At 45.4% G+C, this 18,506-nt stretch overlaps 1 protein-coding gene across 2 annotated transcripts in view; it reads right to left on the bottom strand.

Annotated features, from left to right (window-relative positions):
• Positions 1 to 519, bottom strand: part of FBXO30 (F-box protein 30) — a 29,365-nt gene extending 28,846 nt beyond the window's left edge. For both annotated transcript variants that reach the window (XM_061624047.1, XM_061624048.1), the window contains exon 1: positions 376 to 519. The gene's annotated coding sequence lies outside the window, so the exon portion shown is untranslated. The remainder of the gene's footprint in view (positions 1 to 375) is intronic.
• Positions 520 to 18,506: the final 17,987 nt, after the last annotated feature.

Raw genomic sequence — 18,506 nt, forward strand, 5'->3', positions numbered from 1 at the left:
GGGGCAAAGAAGACAGACTAAATGTAAGAGACATATTCTTTTATATCCAATTTTTCAAGCATTACTTTTCGAAGTTAACATAAACTTAGAAAGAGAAAGATGCAGAGAAGAGTGCATACAGATTTCTTTCAAAATAACATTTTTCAGAAAAGTTTGCCCAGAGTTTAGCAAGATCAGGAAAACCAAATAAATGTACAAATAAAACCCAAGACGGTTAAATGCTTGTTTACACGGCAAGAAAATCTGCATCTGGTCCAAAATGGAGATCCTTTAAATTTGGACCGTTTACTCGACATTTGAACAAAAGCGCATGCATTGTGCTGCTTTTGCTTTTAACACGGAGGTTTAATCGATGCGGTTAAAAACAGGATTTACCTTGAAAAACCGCATCCACTTCAGTGCGTGTAAACGTTTCTCTTCTTTCTTTTTTTTTGATCCTCCCTTACACCGCCCCCTTGCGCTGTCCTTTTCGTCATTTCGTTTCCGGCTGCTTAATAGAAAACTTCCTCAACCGCTCTTGCTGCTTCCCGCACAATATATTCTATCTCAGAGCACCAGGGGGCAACCTCAATCCAGGTTTTCCTGGGAAAGGAGGGGGTGGCGGGTGGAACTGTAGACCCCAGGGAGGCTGATTTGGAGAATAATGCTTGTGTTGGTATGGAGCAGGCAGAGGGGTGCTTGAAGAAAAGCGGCACCAGCGCGACTGCAAATACTTCAATCTGATCAGTCGCGTGTTTCATTTTGAAGTGGCTGGCTGCTTATGCCTCGTGAAACTCTTCATTAACCCCCTTAGCTCCAATTACAGCATCTCTCTTCATGCTCACAAAACCCACTCATCTGCTTACTGAAAAGTAAGATTTCCAGGGACTGCAGGCAGAGATCATGATCCATGCACGTTTACTTGGAAGCCAATCGCACACTGATTAGTGTGCTGTGCAGACCAATCTTACACCGGTTTAGTGGGAATTAAGCCCAACAGTTCCAATGGACTTCGAAGTAAACTTGCAGAGTATTGCAGCCATGTAGGAGAATACACTCACAGAGGGAACTCACTCATCTACAAGCCCCGAAAGATGGAAGCATCTTTCTGAGAAGGAAAGCTCTGTTAAAAGACATGGGGCTGGAAAGAACTGAGGCTTTCACGAGAGAATGTGATGTAACATTTCTCTAATAAATGTAGAGCTTTGACTGAACAAATGTGAGTTGGTGCCTTTATTTTGACCTTCTCACACTTTCCTGGTGTTTGTGAAACAGGAAAGCTCTTCTCTGTACTTTGTATGGATGTCCACTTAACATGTGTGTAGCTCTGTATCCAAAAATTGGAACCATGGAACAACAACCCTGCATGGCGGGCCAGTGCTCATACAAATGATTTTACTGGTGTTGGTGTTGGGGTGGAGTTAGTTCACTGAACTGATCCAATTCTGGCACTGGACTGGACTGGATTGGGTGGCACAGCTAGCGCAACAGCTGGCATCCCTGGGAGACACCCCCCATGAAAGGGGAGCGTGTTTACCACTGGGAAGAGTCTTCTTGGTGGCCGACTGACCTCACAACAGTCTAAATATGAATGGGGGAAAACTTACCTATCTATTGTGCTTCTCAGGATGAGGCTCCCACTGTAACATACTCTGTCAGCCAAAAAAACCTTTCAGGGTGGTTGTGAAACAGGAAAGCTCTGCTCTTTACTTTGTATGGATGTCCACTTAAAATGTGTGTCACTCTGTATCCAAAAATTGGAACCATGGAACAACAACCCTGCAAGGTGGGCTGGTGCCCATACAAATGCTTTAGCTGGTGTTGGTGTGGAATTAGTTCACTGAACTGATCCAATTCTGGCACTGGACTGGATTGGATTGGGTGGCACGGCTAGCACGACAGCTGGCATCCCTGGGAGACACCCCCCATGAAAGGGGAGTGTGTTTACCACTGAGAAGAGTCTTCTCGATGGCCGACTGACCTCACGACAGTCTAAATATGAATGGGGGGAAACTTACCTATCGATTGTGCTTCCCAGGATGGGGCTCCCACTGTAACATACCCTAAGACATTGACAAAAACTAAAGGCACAGTTGCACTGCGTATCGAGATTGATTTGGTAAAAAAGGGGGATTTCTCATCTCTGTGCAGCTCACACCTCCCGTTTTAAGTGTCCTGCATCCTATTAGACACAATGGATGTTCAAACGCATGATAATGGCTCCCTTCAAAATAAACTGCTACCCGAAGGAGCTGCCCACCCCCCTGGAGTGCCCTGCCACTGTTTCAAACAACGGATAATGTTCCCATGGGGATAATTCTTCCCAGTAGCTCATAGGGTTAATTCCATCCCACCGTTTGAAATGCTGGAAGGCATTGATAGTGGTGAACCAGATCAATACAACCAGAGATAAAACCATTCTCCTTTCAGTGCTAGGTTACAAGAAATTGAGGGGGGGCAAGTTCCCTATCAAAGGTGAAGGGGAAATAAATAATTCTAGGGTTCCTACTGAAAGCAAGTTCTGAAGGGAACATCTCCGCGATTTGTTGTCACTGCAATTGTTCCCTTATTAGGTTAGGGATAGAATGTTAATTCTGGCTCGGAATTTTTTTAAAATTGGAAGTGAAATTGACAAACACAAGCTCAGCATAAGGAGCTCTGCATAAAGCAAACCAGCAGGGAAAGGTAACGGTACTTCGTTCGACTTCACTAGGGGACAAATCATAGAAAAGGGAAGAAGGGGCTACCTATGGGGGCAAGTAAAAAAATTCCTATCCTCATGCTGATACATACATGTGTGGAAAAGATGCAGGTAAGGGGCTAATCTTTTCCTTTAATCAGCATAGGGAATATAACGTAAAGGATTCATAGTAAAGAGTTTCTGCAGAGCTGCTTGTTTTTCTATGAGCCACCTTCAATCAGTTCCTACACATATAATATTTAAAGTCTATGCACATTTCATTTACAGTGGCTACCATTTCAAAATGATCTAGGAAATGTTTTCATTTGAAGACATCACTATATTTTCTCTCATCTGTGTCATATCTGTGTATACAACTTTTTATCTCTTTAACTGTTGAAACATTTACTGAGGTCATTATCTTTATCACAAAATCAGAACAAGAAACTTGTTTCTCATCATGTGTCAATTGCTTTATACATATTGTATTACAGTGACAGCAGTGAGCATTAACAAAATCCATGAAGTCAAGACCAGAATTCTGTGTGTGTGTGTGCTTTCATCGACACACTCTGTGGACCAATAATACTTACTCTCCTTGGAGAAGCAGCAACATGAACGTCACTGGGAGGGGGGATGCAAGGTCCCTTTCAAATCTGAAGGGGAAATAAATAATCCTAGGGTTGCTACCGAAAGCAAACTTTGCAGTGGAAATCTCCACCATTTGCTCTAACTGCAAATGTTGCCTTCTGAGCTTAGGGATGGATTCTTAGATCTGAGCCGGAAACAATTACAAATGGGAAGTGAAAGTGAAAAGCACGCTCAGCAGGAGCTCCGCTGCAAGCAAACCAGCAAGCTAACAGAAATTTGCAAGCTCTAGTTCTGCAGAAAGCAAAGAAGCAGGCGTGTCCAGAGACACTTGTTAACATGATATACCCAACCACTTTCCCTTTTAGTTTGCACAGTCCGTTCCTGCTGCTAATGAAAACACCCGTAATCAAAATTGTCACAAACCAAAACGATCGAATGCTTTGCAAAGATCATCTCTTCCACAGTTGGCTTTGAGGTGCCAGCAATGTTTACTGCACTGGAAACAACAAATGGCCCATCCTTAAAAAGTTTTGTAGTGGGAACCTTGCAGGCCACAGAGTGGAACGCTTACCATTGTATGATTTCTCATTTATTTATCAATATAACACAATATAACACCTTTAACAGCAATCACATTACAGTGGAACATCAGAAATTGACTTTTTTTTTCCAAAGAGGAAATTGGCAATTGCAGAGCGCGCCACTTCCCGTGCAGCAACATAGCTGATGTATGTATTTCAGTTTCATAGGTCAATACAGTGTTATAGCATCATTTTTAAGGAAACGTGGTTGCGTCCTGTACACTGTCTGATTTGCTTCTGGATGTACTGAACTGTTTTCAATGTGAAAACCACCTTATAGTACCAGTACAAAACGGTTCTGATGTACCATGCAGGGGCATCTTGTACTACACATAGAACTGTGCTATTTTGGAAGCAGAAAACACATTGTTACTCAAACAAAAGGAATGTTGTGCACATATAAGTCTGCCTGAAAATTACCTTTCAAGTTCTGCCGTAGAAAGTACCTTATAACCTCAAGACGTTTCTTCAGGAGATATGACCTTTATCTTTTCATAACTCAATGGAACAGTCAATGGAAAGTACAGCAAAAAAGAGAAAGCACTTGGCGTTTTACACACAGTAAAGTATGGTTACTTCTGGAGAATTAGAAAAGGTAATTTACTCAAAATGTTGATTAGGCATGTTCAGCGCCCTGCCTAGGGGCTGTATGGAACTCTTTTGCATATGTTCCTACATGGCCTGGCCATGGCCTGTGTTGAAGTGAGCGGCTGCCTTTCTCGGCCTGTAATTTTTTCAGAGCTCTGGCTCTGAGTTATGTTTTGCCCACGCTGGGATGATGGCCCAATAGGGCTGTGCATTCCCAGGCACTCCTCATTCAAACCAGACCTGTTAAAGGTATTACCCGGGGGGATTTCTGAAAGCAGGCTCTGTGATGATTGCATTATGGCTTTGTCATCATCATCAGAACTTGTTAAATACTGATAGGACATAGGGACCACTCTGTAACCTGTGTTTGGTTTTTGTGTGTTCCTGTGGCTTGTGGTGTTGGAGGGGGTGTTACCAATTTCTACATTGCTCGTTCCCTGTGTTGTATTTCTGCTTACATTATCTTTGCACAAATGATCGGACAGTTGCTGAAGGTTGTCAAGGATGGTGCTTACTCTAGCCTCGAGAGAAATGCGCTGTTCATAGTGTTCTCTGTCCTGCCTTGACTCCTGCATTTCCTCCTCCACTAGACGTGTCATTTTAGCACTGTGCCTTTCTTCGGCACGCATGACATCGATGCACTCCTCACGCTGTCTGCGTGCGATCCCCGCTTCTTCTTTGGAATGTTCCAAAATAGAATGAAGCATGGCCTCTATGCAGCCTCCCTTGGTTTTCCGCGTTCTTAACATCCCAAGGCATTCAGTGGGTGACAGAGTCGAGACTAGATTTGGAATGGCGCAATCTGCACAAACAGCAATATTCAGTAAGGTGTGGAACAATCATGGGGCCCGCTCAATACCTCATCACATTATAATCACTACTGTTACCAGAGCTTGGAAGTAACTCGTTATTTTTAACGAGTTACTTTTAATTCGTTACAATTTTAAATAACGAGTGGGTATTTCCATTACATTTGGCAAGTAACGGAACGAATAGTAATTTCCCTACTTTTCAGCTTCAACTTTAACGTTTCCACGTTAGGTTGGACGTTACTTGGGGGCGGGAACAAGGGGAAGTCAGCTCCTGGCTGTGATTGGTTAACACAAGACATGTGCCTCACACTGATTGGACCTCTGCGCAGACTGTCTCTTCCCTCGTGATCTGTGTTAGGAGGCACGATAGAAGAGATGAATAGGCAGGGGGAGCCTGCTAGTGTCTGACTCTGAGAAGAAAAAATGGACGCCGGAGGAAAAAGCCAGGGCAAGGAAGGCAGAATGGCGAAGAGCTGTGGAGGTGAGTGACAATGATTTGTGTGTGTGTGTGCCCCGGTGTGTGTATTTTCGGCTGGAGTCTCTGGTTTTGGGGGGGGGCTCCGGCTCTCTGGCTACCACCCCTTACTCTCTGGACTCTCCACTTCAATTTAAAAAATAAAGTTTCTAGGTGGTCTAATTCCCGAGATATACACCAAAACGTAACCCCCCCCTGCACAACTTTTTTTTAAACAGATCATGCTCTAGCTACAACTCCCATCAGCCCAATCCAGTGGCCATGCTGGCTGGGGCTGATGGGAGTTGTAGTTTAAAGTAACTTTTCAAAGCTCTGGCTGCAACCCCGCCCTTTCATGATTGTGAGTAAAGTGCAGACTTGTGTTTGTGTTGTAAATCTCTCTCCCTCCAACCCTATTTTTAAAGAAATTAGGCAGGGTTTATCACAGTTTTTATTATGTAGGAAACTAATACTCATTTTTTTAAAAAATGAATGAAGTTTATTTATTTATTTTTATTATTTTATTTATATCCCACCCTTCCTCCCAGTAGGAGCCCAGGGCAGCAAACAAAAGCACTAAAAACACTTTAAAAATCATAACAGACTTTAAAATATATTAAAACAAAACATCTTTAAAAACATTTTTAAAAGCTTTAAAAACATTTTTTTTAAGAAAAAGTTTAAAAACATATTAAAAAGCAATTTCAACACAGACGCAGACTGGGATAAGCTCTCAACTTAAAGGACTTGTTAAAAGAACAAGTTCCTTATCATTTGAGGCTGCAGTTTTCCCTGGTTGAGTAAGCCCCATTGAATACATTGGGACTTGCTTCTGAGTAAACAAACATAGGATTGCACTATAAATATCTTTACAGGTTATATAAATAAACATATTTGATAGTCATGCTTATATAAATATTTTCATAGAATCATAGAATAGTAGAGTTGGAAGGGGCCTATAAGGCCATCAAGTCCAACCCCCTGCTCAATGCAGGAATCCAAATCAAAGCATTCCCAACAGATGGCTGTCCAGCTGCCTCTTGAATGCCTCCAGTGTCAGAGAGCCCACTACCTCTCTAGTAATTAGTTCCATTGTTGTATGGCTCTAACAGTTAGGAAGCTTTTCCTGATGTCCAGTCGAAATCTGGCTTCTTGCAACTTGAGCCCATTATTCTGTGTCCTGCACTCTGGGATCATCGAGAAGAGATCCCGGCCCTCCTCTGTGTGGCAACCTTTCAAATACTTGAAGAGTGTTATCATATCTCCCCTCAGTCTTCTCTTCTCCAGATTAAATATGCCCAGTTCCTTCAGTCTCTCCTCATAGGGCATTGTTTCCAGTCCCCTGATCATCCTTGTTGCCCTCTTTTGAACCTGTTCCAGTTTGTCTGCATCCTTCTTGAAGTGCAGAGACCAGAACTGGACACAGCACTCAAGATGAGGGCTAACCAGTGCTGAATAGAGGGGAACTAATACTTCACATGATTTGGAACCTATACTTCTGTTAATGCAGCCTGATATAGCATTTGCCTTTTTTGCAGCCACATTGGCTCATATTCAGCTTGTGATCAACAACAATTCCAAGATCCTTCTTGCATGTCGTACTGCTGAGCCAAGTATCCTCCATCTTATAACTGTGCATTTGGTTTCTTTTTCCTAAGTGTAGAACTTTTACTTCCACCCAGTTTTGTCATGCTGTGTCCCTATAAGTATCCAATTGCATACTATGGTTGTACAATACTTCCTTTACATTTTAAGTATGCCTTGGGGTAGTCATGGTTCTCCATTGTTTTCATCCTGAGGGGCAGATAGGCTGAGAAATGGTGAGTAGCTGTCAGGCCCAGGATGCGACTCAGGAACCAGACCAGAGGTTGTAGTTAATTCGTGTTTTATTAGAGTAATGTCCAAACAAAGACTGCGCTTTCTCATGAAGCAATACAGGGATACAGGTCCTGCGACATTGGGAGAAAGTTGACAGAGCAAGGGGCTGCTTCCCGCCTGTTCTTTAAGAAGGGGCTAAACGGGCGCGCAACCTTTCGCTCCTCCTTAACTCCCCCTCAGGTACTGCCTGCCTTCCCCCCCTTCTCTCCTGTCTTTTCAACCGTCTGCGTGTGCGTGGTGAGGGGGGAGGCATCACCTCCTCCTCTTCTGAAGTGTCCGATTCCACTATGGGTGAGAAAGAAGGAGCTGAGGGTAAACCATCTCTCCGCCTTTCTGCTGTGATCAGCCCTCCCTCTTGCTCTGAGCTGCGGAGAAGGGAGGGCCTGGGAATGTCTGGGGGGGATTCTAAAACTTCAAGGCTCTCAGGCTCCCCATTGCTAGGCGACCCTATCTCTGGCATGTCCTCTGTTTCGGCTTCGCTCCACAGAGGGTAAGTTCCTCCCTCCTCCCTCTGCCAGCCATTTGAATCCTCTTCTGACAACCCCCCAGGAGCCCAGCTCATCCTCCCGACACCATCCCCCTTCTCAAGCTGTGCCCCCCTCCCCCTGTCTGGCTTGGGGCGGTGAGGAAAACGTTGATGGAAAAGTTTTACTAACTCTGGAGCATGCACATCATCTGCATTTTCCCATGATCTGTCAGCCACTCCATAGCCCTTCCAGTGAATCAAATACTGCAGCTTGTGGCGTCTGATCCTGGAATCCAAGATTTCCTCAACTTCAAACTCAAGCTGCTCATTTATCAGGAGTGGGGACCCAGGAGGCTCCTCCGGCCGCAGCTCACTGGGAGGGGCAGCTTTCGTCAAGAGGGATCGATGAAACACAGGATGTATTTTAAACGTGTCAGGTAGCTTCAGCCGGTACGCCACGGGATTAATTTGAGTTTCTATTTCAAAAGGACCCACCCTTTTGTCTTGTAATTTTCTACATTTGCCCGGCATCTGGAGGAAACGGGTGGACAGCCATACCTGGTCTCCTGGTTGAAGGGGGGGGCCCTCCTTCCTGTGCAGGTCAGCAACTCGCTTGTACTCTGTTTTGGCTTCGTTTAACTGCTGTTTCAGTGTTTGTTGCGCCGCTTGCAATTCTTTTAGGAAGTCCTCAGCTGCCGGTACCAGCATTCCTTCTGAGCTGCTTGGAAAGACTTTAGGATGGAATCCATAATTCGCGAAGAATGGGGTTTGTTGAGTGCTGGAGTGTAGAGAATTGTTGTAGGCGAACTCTGCAAAATGCAAATATGATACCCAGTCAGTCTGTTGATAGGACACATAACTTCTTAAATATCTTTCCAAAACGGCGTTCAAGCGTTCCGTTTGCCCATCTGTCTGGGGGTGATGGGCGGAAGAGAGTTTTAATTCTGTCTGCAACTGTTTCCACATTGCTCTCCAAAATGTGGCTGTGAACTGAGTTCCTCGGTCTGAGACTACACTGTTTGGCAACCCATGCAGTCAGTAGACTTCTTTGATGAATAACTTGGCCGTTTCCTTAGCCTCTAAGGCCCCTGCACAAGGGAGGAAATGCGCCATTTTGGTGAGTAGATCTACCACGACTAAAACGGCTGTCATTCCTTGGGATTTGGGTAGATCAGTTATAAAATCCATGGAGAGATCCTTCCAGGGTTCATGTGGGACAGGTAGCGGTTGTAACAGTCCTGCTGGTTTTCCTGTTTGTGTTTTTGTCCGCAGACAGACAGAACAGGACTTTACATAGCTTTCAATATCCCTACGCATTTTAGGCCACCAGAAGTCCTTGGCCATGTTCTGAATGGTCTTGTAAATCCCAAAGTGTCCCGCTGTGATGGAATCATGGCACTGGCATAGGATTCTGAGCCTTAATTCTCCTTCTGGCACATATCTGGCTGTTTTGAACCATAATAGTCCATTCCTCCAGTGAAAGGTTACTTCTGAGTCTTGACTTTGTCCCGTCTCCTGCCCATATTTTAGTACGTCTGCATCTTCTTGTTGTGCCTTTTTGAGTTCCTCTTCCCACGAAGACTGGCATGATCCCAACATTAATTTCTCTGGCGGGATCATGTACTGAGGCTGGTCCTCGGATTCACTTTCTTTGTACTGTGGCTGTCTGGATAAGGCATCAGCTCTCTGGTTTTTGGCTTGGGCTTGGTAAGTGATCTTGAAGTTAAACCTGGTGAAGAACTGGGACCATCTTATTTGTCTCTGGTTCAGCTTTCTGGCAGTTTGGAGGCTTTCCAGGTTCTTGTGGTCGGAGCGCACTTCGATCTGATGAGGGGCCCCCTCTAGGTATTGTCTCCAGTTTTCAAAAGAGTCCTTGATGGCCAGCAGCTCCTTCTCCCAAACTGTGTAATTCTTCTCTGCAGGCTTTAACTTCCAAGAGAAGTACGCACAGGGGTGCAGCTCCTTTCCTTCTTGGTCTAATTGCAGAAGGAGCCCCCCCGATAGCAAAATCTGAAGCATCTGCTTCCATGATGAAAGGGCGGGTCGGGTCAGCAAAGTGCAGAATGGGCTCGGAAGCGAACCTTCTCTTCAGCTCCTCAAAGGCCTGGGTGGCATTCTCTGTCCATTGAAACTTCTTCTTTCCCCTTAAACAGTCAGTCAGAGGAGCTGTCAATTTGGAAAACCCTGGAATGAACTTTCTGTAATAATTGGCAAACCCCAAAAACCGTTGTACATCCTTCTTGGTGACAGGTTGGCCCCAGTCCAATATACAGCTTACTTTCCCTGGGTCCATCTCCACGCCTTCCGCTGAGATTCGATATCCAAGGAAGTCTAGACACTTGAGGTCAAATCCACATTTCTCTAATTTAGCATACAGGTGATTTTCTCTCAGTCTCTGCAACACCATCTTCACATGCTGGTCGTGGTCTTCCTGGTTCTTTGAGAACACCAGGATATCATCTAAGTAACAGATTACATATGTGTCCAACAAGTCTCTAAACACGTCGTTCATGAATTTTTGAAAAATTCCTGGACTTCCACAAAGTCCGAACGGCATGACCAGGTATTCATACTGTCCGTAAGTGGTCAAGAAACCTGTTTTCCATTCATCTCCCTGCTTCATCCTGATCAGATTGTACGCTCCTCTCAAATCCAACTTCGTGAAGATTTTTGCAGAGCGCAGTCGGTCCAACAACTCTGAGATCAGGGGCAGCGGGTAGCTGTTGGGGATGGTGATCTGGTTCAATGCGCAATAGTCATTACAGGGTCTGAGTCCCCCCCCTTCTTTTTCACAAACAATAGTGGCGCTCCAGCAGGGGATTGTGAGGGGCGTATGAATCCTCGTCTCAGGTTTTTATCCAGGAATTCCTTCAGGGCCTCCCTCTCAATCTCTGTGAGAGAGTAGATTCTCCCTGATGGAATGCTGGCTCCTGGCACTAGATCAATCGCACAGTCATAAGGGCGGTGGGGGGGTAAAGTCTCTGCCTCCTTTTCATCAAACACATCTTTGAATTCTTCATACTTTGGCGGCAGGGTCACTTGCTCGATCTCTTGCACTGCCCCCGCTAAGGTGTTCTTGATTCCTTCAGGTTGACAGTTCTCCTGGCAATACTGTGAGGTGAACCACACCACCGCCTCCTTCCAACTTATTGTGGGTTCATGCTTTGCTAGCCAGGGCATTCCCAGAATCACCTTAAAGTTCGAGAGATCTGACATGTATAGCGAAATGAACTCTTCGTGCCCGGGGATTTGAAGTTTCACTTCCTCCGTGGCTTGTGTCACCCCTCCTGACTTCAGGGGTCTCCCATCGATAGTCTCCACAGCTAGGGGAGCGTTCAGTTTCCACCGGGAAATTCCATGACGCTTGACTAACTTTGCATCAATAAAATTTGTGGAGGCTCCACTGTCAATTAAGGCAGTGGAATTAAACACCACTCCTCTGGAAGTTGTAACCCGAATAGGCAAGACCAACACCCCCTTTGAGGGAGGTTGGATCGTTGGGGGGCCTTTATACAACGCTGCCCCCAGTCCACCGGCCTGCACGTGGACTGGGTGTTCTAGTTTCCCGACGGCTCAGCTTTCCCCCCTTTTAGTCCACAGTCTCTGGCCATGTGGCCCGGCTTTGAACAATAAAAGCATAAACGTTCTCAGCGGCGTCTTTCCTTTTCTTCTTCCGACAGTCTTGGCCTAGCCCCTCCCTGTCCCTCAGCTGCATTACCTGCCATTCCTGCAGAGGGAAGGGTCTTGCTGCGAGATGCTGAGGCTGAGTATCTCGGGACCTCCTGCTTCCTTTCCAGGCGCCTTCCTTCCATCTGGTGATCTATCTGTAGGCATAGCCGGATGAGCCCTGGTAGGTCAGCGGGGGGGGAGGTCCTGGCCAACTCATCCAGGATTTCAGCATTTAATCCACTCCGGTACATAAACATCAGGGCGGCGTCATTGTAACCAGTTTCCTGGGACTGAATTTTAAAAGCGTTAGTGTACTCGGAAACAGTCCCTTTAGCTTGCTTCAGAGCGCCTAGTTGCCGCGCTACTGTTTCAGCTCTTTGTGGGTCTTGGAACATCTCGGTCATCTCCTGTATAAATCCTCTGTACCTTCTTAAGACAGTATCTTTTCTCACGAGATACGGAGTCGCCATTTTGCAGCTTCTCCCTCCAGGAGGCTAATCACGAAGGCCACTTTAGCCCCATCGTCTGGAAACTCCATGTGCCTGACATCCAGATATAACTCACATTGAGCCACGAAAGTTGCCAACTGATCACTTTGTCCCGCATATTTTGGGGGCAATCCAATGGGAACCTTTACTGCGGCAGCTGGAGGGGCTGTTTGCATCTGGTCTATCGTGGCCTTCAAGGTTTGATTATCCGTCTTCAGCGCCTTGACTGCTGCTAGCAGGGCTTGGACATCCGTCTGCAATTCAGCTACCATAGTCCTCAAGAGTTTCACTTCTTCCGTCTCAGAAGTGGGGTTCATCCCCCCCGCTGCTCCCTTTGACATCTTGTCCCAGTCAAGTGAAGAGAGCGTTGAGGGTGATTTAGGTGGCTCTGTCAAGCTGTCAGGCCCAGGATGCGACTCAGGAAACAGACCAGAGGTTGTAGTTAATTCGTGTTTTATTAGAGTAATGTCCAAACAAAGACTGCGCTTTCTCATGAAGCAATACAGGGATACAGGTCCTGCGACATTGGGAGAAAGTTGACAGAGCAAGGGGCTGCTTCCCGCCTGTTCTTTAAGAAGGGGCTAAACGGGCGCGCAACCTTTCGCTCCTCCTTAACTCCCCCTCAGGTACTTCCCGCCTTCCCCCCCTTCTCTCCTGTCTTTTCAACCGTCTGCGTGTGTGTGGTGAGGGGGGAGGCATCACCTCCTCCTCTTCTGAAGTGTCCGATTCCACTATGGGTGATAAAGAAGGAGCTGAGGGTAAACCATCTCTCCGCCTTTCTGCTGTGATCAGCCCTCCCTCTTGCTCTGAGCTGCGGAGAAGGGAGGGCCTGGGAATGTCTGGGGGGGATTCTAAAACTTCAAGGCTCTCAAGCTCCCCGTTGCTAGGCGACCCTATCTCTGGCATGTCCTCTGTTTCGGCTTCGCTCCACAGAGGGTAAGTTCCTCCCTCCTCCCTCTGCCAGCCATCTGAATCCTCTTCTGATAACCCCCCAGGAGCCCAGCTCATCCTCCCGACAGTAGCCCATGGTCACCCACTACACTTTATAGCTTATTTTCATTTTGAAAAATTAATTAGAACAATTTACATGCAGGCAAAATTTATTAAGCGGATTCACACAATATGTGTAAAGCACATCCAACTCGCATTTAAAGCGCATGACTTCCCCTAGAGAATTCTGGGAAGTGTCATTTCCCCCTCACAGTTATAGTTCTCACCACTCTTAACAAACTGCAGTTCCCATGATTCTGTAGTGGGATTCATGTGCTTCAAATGGGTGTTGAATGTGCTTTAAAGGAATGGTGTGGATCTGCCCTAGGTATGATGTTCATTCAAGAGTGAATTGAAAAGAACAATTTTAAAAGATACTTCTTACTCTTACTCATTTTTCAGACCTCTTTCTGAAGTAAAGGGTCAAATCTGTAAAAACATCTGGAGCAGCCACATTAAAAGATAAGGGCAGGGTATTCCAGGCAGGGGGTTGCCAACCCTGCTTGGATATGGATGTCTTTGCAGAAGAACCCTAGTCAAGGTTTACCAACAGCACAGTCCAAACTATATCTACTTAGAAGTCAGTCCTGTTGAGTTCTATGGGGCTTAATCCCTTAGTAAGTGTGTTTAGAACTGCAGCCTTCAGGAGCCTCCATCTTTACTCCCCAAAGCTCCCATCTAACATCTCCACAACACTAGGCTCCTTTGTCTCTGCTGTGGCCTTCTGGTGACTGCCCTAGCCTGAAGGCACTTAACCCTTCTTGCTGAAAGCAAGTAGGCTAGATTAAATGTTCCCTACCCAGGCTCATATATATAAAATATAAAAGATAAATGGCATTTTGTCCAAAGTATTTTTGTCTACATTTTATACCTCATCCTTGGTTTTCCAAGCTTGGCATGGAATGCTTCTCATACAGAATTAATTTGAAATGCTGCATATTTATTATCATAATCATCATATTCAAAATAAAAAATATATGTACCGCCTTCAAGTTGATTCCAACTTATGGTGACCCTATGAATAGGGTTTTCATGAGGCTGAGAGGCAGTGACTGGCCCAAGGTCACCCGGTGAGCTTCATGGCTATGTGGGGATTTGAACCCTAGTCTCATTTTGTTCTCACAACAACCCTGTGAGATAGTAGGTTAGACTGGCCCAGGCAGGGTTATTCAGTGAGCAAATAGGATCTCTTTTAATTGTGCTATCGACCTGCTTACTTCCACTCTGACTGGGGGATCTTGCAGCATGGGGAAGAGATGGGGGCACATCACAGCTGAAGTTCACCCATATAGGAGCATTATCTCTTGTTTATTACAGAGACGCCTGTTGCAGGTTTTGCTGCTGAGAGCAGCAGTCAGTTAGTGCGGCCACTTGAGTCACAGCTTGTTGATCCTGAGGAGGCAAAACTAGAAAGTGAGGTTCAGAAAGGAGGCCCTGTGCATGAGGAGGAGGAGGGCATGAAGCAGTGCCAGTTGCCCACAGCCACATCTGCAGAACAGCAAGTACCATGGTTTGGCTTTGAGAAAGCTTGTACATTTGTGAGCCAGAGTGGGAAAAATGTTGTTGTACGATGCAATTACTGCCTTCCAAGGATCAAAAATCTGAGATCAGCTGTTTCCCCCTCATCCAATGTGAAGAAACCTTTTGAGGTAAGCCTTTGTCATGCTGGTCCTCAAAGAGTGTCCATTGTCTATTTATGTTTAAATTGTGAAGTTCCTCTTCCATTTTTTCTTGGATTCATGCTTTGTTCTTCTTCCTCAGAGGGCACACCCTGAGAAGCTGAGAGCAATTGAAGAAGCAATAAAGGCAAGGAGACGTGGCCTTCCTGAACCAATGCATGACACCCCTCCTCCCAAAATGCTGAAGCAGCAGCAGACAACCCTTGAGAGGTGGGGATCTGGCAGGGATCTGCTTCTTCTGGCAGCCTACGTACACCCTCGCTTCAAACTAGATCGGCTGGAATCGTGTCAGGCCACCACCCATACCAACAAGTAAGAACATTAGAGAAGCCCTTTGGGTGGATTACTCCAAGGGAAATGTTGTCTCAAGGGAGGCATCAGAGGGCTTAAGGTGGTAGGCAGGGACTGGGCCTTTTCTTCCTGGGGCTCCTCATCACAACCTTGGGTTGCTGCAGGTAATCCTTAAGGGTCTGCTGTGCTGCCCCATGAGTGTGGTGACTTGGTCACCTTCCTACCTTCCATGTCATCATCCACAGGCTCAGGCTGGACCCTGAACCAGGGGACATGACAAGCATCAGGAAATGAAGAGCAGATGATGGTTTCCTAACATATATGTGTTAACATATCCTCTCTCTTTCTTAGATACACAATGGAAGCCTTGTTGAAAGCTGAAATAAAGATGGGTGTACTTAATGAGGACAGTGATCAGTCTTCAGATAAAGACCAGGAAGGAGATGACTTAGAAGATGACTTCTTTAACTTTCTGCCCCAGGGCAAGAAGTCAGCAGTGGACACTGCTGAGGAGGAACTGGTGAGGTACCTGAGGTCTCCCAGCAGGGAAGTGTCATCACTGCATGGCTTTCCACGTGTGCTGCGGTGTTTTTTGCAGCACAACACAGGCATGCCTTCAAGCGCCGCAGTAGAACGCCTGTTCAGTACTGGTGGCAACGTAATGACTGTAAAAAGACATTCCTTGTCTGACATGCTCTTTGAGCATCTTGTTCTTTTGAGACATAACAGAAACATATTATAAAAGCATTTCAAGTGTAAAATTTGATTTCAAGAGTTGGGGTATCTTCATTGCTTGGGGGGATGTGAGATTCTGTTATGCCATTATGTTAATCTTATGGATAATTTTTTTATTCTACTACCCCCTGTGTGTGTGTGTTTATTTTTAATATTGTTTTAGGCTTCTTAGATGTGCAGCAGCCAAGGCCAGCACCTTGTAGGAGTTTTTTTTAAAAAAAGTAACGGAAATGTAATTGTAGTGATTACTTTTGAGAAAAAGTAAAGTAATCAGTTACTTTCAGAGCAATTGTAATTGTAACGGTGATTACTACTTTTCTGGGCCAAGTAATTGTAACTGTAATTTATTACTTTTTAAAAGTAATCTTCCAAGCTCTGACTGTTACTGTAATTAATTGAGGGTCACCTACAGCATAGTTGCTTGGCATGGAACAAACCCCCACCAACCCTTGTTCCATAATCAAACCTATAGACAGATTTTAGTGACAGATATCCTCTATATCTCTATAAAGTACTAAATTTTGTTCCTTTTTTGAACTACAACTCACATCATGAACATCCAGTGGCCATGCTGGCTGGGGCTGATGGGAAATAACCATGGGACACTCCTGGTGGTTGTTTGTGGTTGCATGCGTGTTGGGGCTCTGTGCCATTTTGGGCTGGTTGGAGAGCTGTTTATGCAAATTTATCTACTGATGGAGTGTAAGGGAACACTTACCAAAAACTCCATCCTGGTCTTCGGTCATGATGTATTCCACCAACGTGCTGTTGAGCTCTGTCTGTTCCCCTGTTGGATGTGCACCTGCGTATTTCAATATAAATCTTGTTATTATTCATCACTTCTGAAAGACCAAGTCATCTCCTTTCTTTGGCTTGCAAAGAGTGGATCTGCCAACATCACTGGAAACATAATAATAAATAAATAAACTTTAATTTATAGGCCGCCTATCTGGCCAATGGCCACTCTAGGCGGCATACAATAAAGCACGATAAAATACATGGTAAAATATGATACAATAAAAACAATATAACCAGTACAGCACAATGCAAAATTACATTATCCCTTCCACACTATTTGGCGGCAGTTCCATTGCAATCTTAAAATTGCCAAACTTTTAAGAAGTGATACGGCTGTTTGTATGCAATCATTACTTTTAGATGAAAAACAAACAATTTGATTTAGGGGAACAACTTAACACCATGGGTTCAATACCTCTTGGAAACTCACCGTTCTGAATTCCATGGACTAATGCTGAGAAGCTTGCTTCCTCGTTCTCAGAAATAGTGGTGTTTGTGACCATGTTATTATCTGCTGCGACACATGGGATTTCTTTGACTGCATGTAAAAAAGAAAATCATGAAGTAGCAACATATTGTAATTAGTCTGATTTTACATCAAACTGCAGTATTGGATTAAACTGTTAATGAACCCAAAATATAATTAGAATATAACCTCCAATGTGAAACACAAAAGGCTGTCTTCACCATCATTTGACAGTGGCCAATGAAATGGCTTTGAAATAAATATAAACAAATTTGACACAGATTTCAAGGATGAATAATGATGGAAATAAACTTTGCAAGTTTCGATCATCTGTGGAAACATTAGTAACACAGGAAAGAAACAGATTAAGAAGAACCCCAACAAACAAACCAAAAATATACTTCTCTGTCTTTGGAGATGGCAATTACATTCCCACAGCACATCGCTTCAAAGGGAGCTTTCTTTAACAGCTTATTAAATGTTGGTATGGAGCAGTGCTGTGCCATGCTGGCATTTGCTTACTCGCGGGCTTGGACCTCCATTGCTCCCCAGGGGAAAATGGCGGAATTGAGACTGATCAGACGCAATGTGAAAATCTAGACTGGATCTTTGCCTGAGCACATGCTGCTTTTCCGAGTCATAACCCTTTCTATGCCGGCATACTATCAATGTTGCTCTCAAAACACCACCCTGCCAAGGTAAGGATTTGTCTGTTGGCCATACATTGCCCGCTGATCGTGGGTTCGCAAAAGAAATAATTGAAAGGCAGAAGGCGGTTCAGTGCCCAAAGGAAGGGGAAAGAACCTTTACACCCTTCCCGCACCGATATTAACCGCTTTCATCGCCACATACTAAAGAGAAATGAGCTCTGCATCATTTTGCAAGTAAATGGTCACCTTCCCCAGAGCCGCCCCTAGGCACCGGGAAGCGGGGCAGTTGCCCCGGCCCTGCGATTTGGGGGGGGCGCGCTTGGCGATGAGAAGCTGGGCTGTGGCGGGGTTTTTTCTCTTCAGCCCTGCAGTCTCGCCAGCCGCTTCCCGCTCTTGGGGAATCACCCGCTGTTCAGCTGCTTGCCTGAGAGGTTTTTCCCCTCTCCGCTCATCAGCTGTGAAGCGGGTGTGCATGCAGCACTTAGCTAATTTTAGGCGGGAGGTTTGAATCACCTGCCTGAGTGGCTTCCTAGTGCTGCCTGCTGCCCCCTCATCAGCTGTGCAGCACGTTTACAGGCAGTGCTTGCCAGCTTATTCTGGGCGGGAGGTTTGAAAGAGACAAAGAATGTGGTGGGCCCCCACCTATGCTTTTGCCCTGGGCCCCACACATGCTAAGGACAGGCCTGACCTTGGAAGAGAAAATTATACAGT

Source organism: Rhineura floridana, chromosome 4, assembly GCF_030035675.1.
Source record: "Rhineura floridana isolate rRhiFlo1 chromosome 4, rRhiFlo1.hap2, whole genome shotgun sequence".
Classification (NCBI taxonomy): Eukaryota; Metazoa; Chordata; class Lepidosauria; order Squamata; family Rhineuridae; genus Rhineura; species Rhineura floridana.